We start from the raw sequence: 8,148 nt of genomic DNA, 5'->3' as shown, positions 1-8,148 counted from the left end.
TGCTTTTGTATAAAAATGGGGTTATATGTACGGATTTGGTACTGTTTACAGCATAGGAAAATATCTTATGAAACAATGAAGACGAGAGAAGCTGTAATAATATTGCTATACTTTCACACATTGGTAATAAGAGATTAAATGTTTGATTAATAAATATTAGATCTTAAAGTAATATTGTAATCTTAAATGTTCTAGACCTATGTGGAATAGTGGCCTAAGCAACCTATGTCCACTACACAAATGAAAACCAAGTAGCAAAATAAATCTCATCTATGTTTCTCATTTTTAAATTGTTGTTGGCTAGACTCTTTGACTACTACTGTATTGCACCCAGCCAGATCAACAATAAGTTATTTGTAAATGGAAGTTTCTTTTTATCCTATTTTAATGATTTTCTTTCAAGTTCATCAAGCAACTCAAGTAGTACAAGAAAGCACCAATAGATGTCGACGTTGTTCCTGCACAGTTAGCTCGACTAGCAAGTTGTATAAGCGAACAACGTCTGTGAACTTGTGCCGACCATCTAAATGAATACATCATTTTCTTTTTATCTATCTGCCTCCTTTGTTTTGCACGAACTACTGATTATGATCGTTTCGCAAAAGTAAAGTTTTGGCTAAACTGCCACATGAATCTGTTTTCCACGTTGTACTACAACTTATTTGTGTTACTTTCATATACCTTACCTACAATTACTCCTGTTTCATTTCTGGCCTCCACTATTCACTATTAATCACAAATATTTCTTATTCCCATGTTTGTTTTGCTCTTTCCTTCATCTGTATGCATCAATAGGTATAGTATTACTGCGCAAAATTAGTACCTTAGAACTGTTAAGTGTTGCAAACTGCACCCTACTTATTAATGGCTAAAACAATCGGCCGATTAAATATAATGTCTTCCCAACTTTGCGATCGCACTGCAGCGCAAAATATTCGTCTTGCTTCGCAAATTTACTTTGCAAAGAATTAAATATATCGACGTTAGTAATTTCACAAACTACATTTAGTGTCGTTTGTCGCAAGTTGATTACAAAGTTTGCATTGCGATCACATGCAACTCCCCTATTATTAGTTTTCGCTCTACATTTATGTATTCCCCTCCACAAGGTTCTAGAACACAAATCTCCCAACCCCCACATAGATTACAGTCACCAGTTTCGTACAAATCTGTAATACAGCTCAATACTTAATTCACACAGTATTGTCGAGCGAGCGATAGCGAGTGAAGACGGGTTTGAAGCCCCGCAGGGCTCATTTTATTGCACCTTGACCTCCATGAAAATACAGTAGCATACATATCCTAAGTTAGTTAATAACACAGTTTGGGTTTGTGCCCTACTGCCACACTGTGAGATTGTGCCCTACTGCCACATCACCTTATTTCACATCAATCCGCGAACACATACAGTCCACAATTTATCTTAAGTTTTCTCTCTTATTAATTAACATACAGTGATGAACTTTCTGACGTTTGTTATTCTCATTATCACATTTAGTCTGATTTTGTTCAATTTTCCGTAAATTTTTGTATTTCAGGGCCGCCATCTGCGGCAGTTAACCCAAAGAGTTTATTGAAGAAATAAATGAGTAGCCCAAATTCACGGTTTAGCACCCACAAACGAATTTCAACATTTTACCATTGATATCGTTATTTTATTGTTAATGTGCGTTAGTTTTGCTAAAACTGTTGTTAGTTTTTTTTTAATACACATTTTATTCGAAAAATAAAGATTACCGCTAAGTGTGAAGTTATCTATTTTATTTATTTTAGATGGCGGAGTTAAGGCTAATCATTTCTTATCTGCCATTTGACAATGGAATGATCACGATGTAAAATTGCAATAACAAAAATTTATAGAATAATAAGTGAAATGACACACATTGAAATGACAACAAAAGCTACACTAATAATTCCACACGTACAAACACATATATCACATGCATAAATAGATTATTACAAATAAACATAATATATTCAAATACACAGACGTTAGCACAATAATAAATATTTATCCTCGTTTTTCGTTTTTCACTTCAACATTGTTGTTTAACGTCAGTGTACGTTACTTTTCCTGGAAATTTCGTTAGTTTCGCAAAATTATACATTTTACTCTAGAAGAAAGGTTCCCGCCAAGTGTGGTCAGCCCGCTCATAAACATTTTTTTTATAATTTTCCAACTCAAATTTTCAATTTATTTTAGTTTTCAAAAGCGGTTGTTAGTTTCGTAAGAAAAAAAAATAAAATAAAAATAACGATTTTATTGAAAAAATAACTGGTCGGGAGAACTTCGCGGTTCCCAGGCACAATGAATTTCAACATTTTTTCACTCATATTGTGTTTATGGTTAGTTTACATTAGGTTTTGCTAAATCTTTATTTTTTGCGAAACTAACTATACTTTACTAAATAAAGAAACTATAAAATTGTGACTTTCTCGAAAACAGTTCTATTTTTTTTTTTTTTTTTAATATCCCGTTTATCGATATCACATTAACAATTCTTATACTGTGGTATGTCATTTTTCTTAAAAAAAAAATCTTGAAGTATTTGTTTATTCTTGAGACGAGTTCTTTTCGGACGACTTTCTGAAAAACAACTTGGATAATTTTCCTCAAATTTCATAAATTAATATTTCATTAATAACCTGATAATATAGTATAACTGGTAGATTATTCTGATGGTTGAGATATTCGGATGAGTTACTCAAAAATGAGTGAAGCAATTTTGTTCATTTCTCATAAATAAACATTCGATTAATAACATAAAAGCTCTGTGTACCGGACTCCAGGGTATGTATTCGATGTATTTTGTTACTCACAAGGAAGGGTCACGCAGTGACTCCGCTGAGATCCGAACGAGACAACTGTGTTTACATTTGATATGTTATAACTAGATAAATCCCAAAGTTATACGTGCCACCGGGCGAAATATCGTGAGTTACAACATATTTTGTAATGTAAGAACTACAAAAAATTATCTGGCAGAATAGTTTGAACCGAGTCTTTTGTTCGGAAACGGTTGAGTAAATGGAAAACTCGGACAATACGTATCCCATCATGTCCAAGGACACACTTTTTTGGATAAAAAAAATGCCCCTGGGTCCTCTCATGGTCCCAGACGGGGTCCAACTCAAAATTTTCAAATGGCAAGCGGGGTGCACATGGTTTGAAAGCTGTTATAAAATAAAAGAATATGCACGAAGTCTCGACTCTCAATGACAACGCTGTGCAAAATGGCGACGGGTCAAAGTGTATACAAATACTTAATTGAAAAGTTCATGGTCACCCCTATAAATCTTAAATGGTGAGACAAATGTGAAAAGAGGAAAGGGAGTGTGGCGTTATTTTCAAATTGCAACGATTTAAGTGGAAACGTCTTGTACCATGGTCCCCACAGGGTCCCAGATTGGGTCCAACTAAAACGTTTCAAACGGTAAGAGAGGTAGCACATTGTTTGAAAGCTCTTGTTAAGTGAAAAAAGATGGAGGACATTTCGACTTTCTACGACAACCCTGTCCAAAATTGCGGCGGGTCAAAATGTAAACAAAAGTTTAACTGAAAATCTATGGCCACCTTGAATCCAAGATGATTGCTTAAAACCTATATCGAAAGGATAAGCATACCAAACTGCTGATGCTAGGAAAACCAAATTTTGCATTAACCCTACAACGGTCGGGCGGAAAAAAGTTTCAGAAAAGGTCGGGCTGGGTCTGAGAGACCCAAGAAAATAAAACTGCATAATTAATATGTAACCGATATTTCTTAAATAAAAACGTTCTTTATATGTAAGTACAAGTATTTCCAAAGCAGGAAAAAGCATTTCAGCTCAAAACTGGTGTTTTCGCTTATTTTTAACAATATTTTTGTAATTGTTTGCATATTTTCTTAGTAACTTATATGAGTTTTTTTTTCAGAAAATTATATAAAAAAGAAAATTTGCTTACATTTTGTTATAGGTAAATAATATTGTAAAGGAAACTTATAAGTTTATTTAACTAAACCTAAGGCACCACCTAGGTTCAATCTCAGGGGTAAAGTTTTTAGTTTTCATTTTAGGCAGGATTGTTATCTAATGGCGGAGTGAGATGAGATTTCTCAGCAGCGACAGTAGTAACAATTCTTCACACTTATCATCTTCTTCCCCACACTCACTGTTACTATCATGGTCACTAAGGAATTCAAAATCAGGATCTGAATCGGAATCGACCAGTTCATTTTCATCATTATATAAAATTCTATGAATTTCACTCTCAGAAACTGTTACACGTTTCTATATGTTCTAAAGTTGCTCAAAATACCAACTGAAATGTTGTTCGTATCTACACACTCAGAAAATGCCGAATAGGTAGTCACATAAAAAATGAACTTCCTACAAGATACTTGACACTGGCAAAAAAAAAGTTACGTGAACTGTCTGGCTGGGTCTGACAGACCCACGTGAGGTTCAGAGCTCTATTAAAAGAAAACTAACATTAAATCAAACTGGTTTGCAACACTAGCGTATCTTATCGCTCGTTATAGGAAGGTATAGGAAGTTACAACTCAAACCGCAAACTTTAAGTTGAAAATTTTATTTAAAATATAAGTAAATGGGTCTCACAGACCCAGCCCGACCGTTCTAGGGTTAATGGTGATTAATAGGTGACGAAAATATGCGAAATGTTCAAAAACGCGACGTCTTGAGTTCAAAATATCGCACTATGTATCGAACGCATGTCCAACTCACACTACTGGTGTTGGAGAAGCAAAATGTGGTATTTGCGTTTATGGTTAATAGTAGGTATCAGGCCCGTATCCAGGGGGTCTAGGTGGTCCACCTCCCCTAAATTTTGGCCGGCCCCCTACAATTTTCACGGTAGACTTGCAAATGAACTATAATGTGGTAATATGGTTGGATCGGCCAACTAACTTCAACCCCGGTACTAACTTCAACCGGGCCCCCCCTAAATTTTTGGGCTGGCTACGGGCCTGGTAGGTATCTACAAAATATCAAAGAGCATAATCTGTAATCCAATATGGCTGTCAGAGTAAAAAATGAATTCGTACATAAATATGATATTTCTTGGAATACTGTGACCAAGCCAAAAAAGTTTGACACAGCTCGATGTACTAAAATGACTTACACATGGTTTGGTACTACTCGCCAATCTTGCAAATGAATCTTTATATATATATATATATATATATATATATATATATATATTTGGTATTGCTTGAAGTATTCGATCAAAGCAACGAATGCCATACAAATGTAACCATCACTAATACGTTGCAATAGAGCCCCCAACCTACTGGGCCAGCAAGTCCTTTATGCATGAATTACGTATGACAAAATTAGAAAAAACATCCGAAGATATTCAACTTTTGTTTAGCAGTGTGAGTAGAAAGTAAGAGTTGTGTGTTCATCGCATATTCGTTGTATTCAAGTAAATAATGTCGAGAGAACCGCGACGAACATGCATTAAGAAACAAAACATATGTGTTGTTACCGAATGAAATAATAGTTGAAGTGAATCGAAATTCAATTGTTCTTTACTCTTCCTATTGTTTCTAAACACATAATAGAGAAAAATAGACATCCAGATTTGTACTGTTATGAATGACATAGGTTTTTAAGTGTCAATCTTGGATTCAAGGTGGCCATAGTTTTTCAAATAAGCTTTTGTTTACATTTTGACCATTTTGGATAGGGTTATCGTAGAAAGTAGAGACTTGCTCCATCTACTTTCAATTAACAAGAACTTGCAAACGATTAGATACTTAACCCTTTTTGCCATTTGAAACTTTTTAGTTGGACCCCACCTGGGACTCTGTGGGGACCCTGGGACAAGACGTTTTAACTTAAATTGTTGTACTTTGAAAATAATGTCACACCCCCTTTCCTATTGTCACATTTGTCACACCGTTTCCGACTTATACGGGTGACCATGGACTTTTCAATTAAGTTTTGGTTTACATTTTGACCCTTCGCCATTTTGCACAGGGTTGTCGTAGAGAGTCGAGGTTTAGTGCATTTTCTTTCATTTTGCAACAGCTTTCAAACGATGTGCTACTTAACCCCCATGCCATTTGGAAATTTTGAGTTGGACCCCGTCTGAGACCATGCGAGGACCCTGGGGCAATTTTTTTTTATCCAAAAAAGTGTGTCCTTGGAAATGATGGGATACGTATTGTCCGAGTTTTCCATTTACTCAACCGTTTCCGAACAAAAGACTCGGTTCAAACTATTCTGCCAGATAATTTTTTGTAGTTCTTACATTACAAAATATGTTGTAACTCAAGATATTCCGCCCGGTGGCACGTATAACTTTGGGATTTATCTAGTTATAATATATCAAATGGAAACACAATTGTCTCGTTCGGATCTCAGCGGAGTCACTGCGTGACCCTTCCTTGTCAGAATCCAAATTTCGAAACACCAACAACATCAATCATGACAATTCTTTTTATCGGCAAAAAACTTGAGCGATTTTGAAAAGGGAGGATACACGTAATTCAGCTATGAAAAAACAAAAGTTCTGTGCAGTGAACCCAAGGGTATGGATTCGAACTATTTTGTTACATAGAATCCAAATTTCGAAACCCCCGGACGATTAACCGTGTCAATTGTGTTTTTGTGCGGAAAATGTGTGTCCTTCCTATCCAAAATCGCTAAAGTGTTTTGCCCATTTAAAAACTGACACAATCGATCGTTCTCGGGTTTCGAAATTTGGATTTTGTATAACAAAATACATCGAAACCATACCCTGGGGTCCTTTGCACAGAACTTTTATTTTATTTTATTTTATTTTTATTTTTTATTTATTTATTTATTTATTTATTTTTTTTTTTTTTTTGTTGTCTAATTTTATGATGTTGTATAAATTACTTCTTACGAAAATATCCGCTAGGGGTACTTATCTGAGAGTTTACTCAATTAAAACTTAAGTAATTTTGTTGGTATTATTTATAAACAATTATTTCATTAACAACTCAAAAATATGGTATAAGTCATTTGCTATGAAAGAACTCACAAAGAATGAAAAACTGGGAGATACGTATATCGCAAGAAAATATCTCATTTATGTCTGCAGCATAGCATTATTTTTAGTTTAAAGTTTTGGAGCGAACACACTTAGAGTGGTAGCCCCTTCTATTTATACATATATTTATTATTTATTTTCTGAATACGTCCCGTATGAGTTGAGCAGTTTTAATTCACTTTTCATTAATGTGGGCAGAACGACATTCTTTATACTGAATTGAGAACTTGGCCTATATTGGAATAGACATGTAGATTGTATATCTACTTTTTGTTCTTGATAGCACTCACAACAAACATCGAATAGTATGCATTTTCCGTAGGAGTACCGTTAGTTACAAAAAAAAAAAAAAAAAAAAAGGCTAGACAAAGAACTTCGTATTCCGATTAGTCTATATGATATTTCTTTATTGTTTACCAAAAAATAGTTAGTCTTTAAAATATACATACGTGCATTGAAACAGACGATCCGCAGTGGACTATTGCAAAGATATACATAGAAACATTTCACTACAGCTTTGATTCATAGTACAGTAGAACCTGTTTAATCCGTCGCCTTTGGGACTGGGGGTATGGTCGGAACTCAGAAAAGGTCGGATTATCAGAAAATACAGAAAAATGCAGATTTACATTAAAATAAACAACCTCTGAACTAAAAAATGACTCTATTGTTCTCTACAGTAAAAAAGAAATGAACGTAGAGCATTAAAAACTGCAGAGTACAGAAAACACGCACAACCAAAGAAACGATACAAGAAATTACGAGGCACTACAGTGGATATGTTGTAACAGCAAGTAAACAACAATGCCGCGACGGCAATAAATGACAATGCTCTCCGTGAGTCACCGACGAGTCGGGACAAGTTCGGCTCGAGAACGGTCGGATCAACTGGAGTGTTCGACCAACCGAGGGCAAACGAGAGGGATTCTGCTGTACATGTTAAGAACTGTTTATCTTAGCTTGAAAGCACAGATCAATCCTCCTGCACATTTTTCAAACAATCAAAGTAAACAATGGTGATCAATAAAAATATGTACCTTATATGTTATAGCCTCTCTTAGTATTTTAATAGTTTTAAGTCAATCTTGATACTGTTGAACAACTTTTCACTGAATAGTGGTTTCC

This window comes from Thermobia domestica, chromosome 3 (genome assembly GCF_964235325.1).
Source record: "Thermobia domestica chromosome 3, izTheDome1.hap1.1, whole genome shotgun sequence".
In the NCBI taxonomy this organism is placed as follows: Eukaryota; Metazoa; Arthropoda; class Insecta; order Zygentoma; family Lepismatidae; genus Thermobia; species Thermobia domestica.
This window is presented reverse-complemented; position numbering follows the sequence as displayed.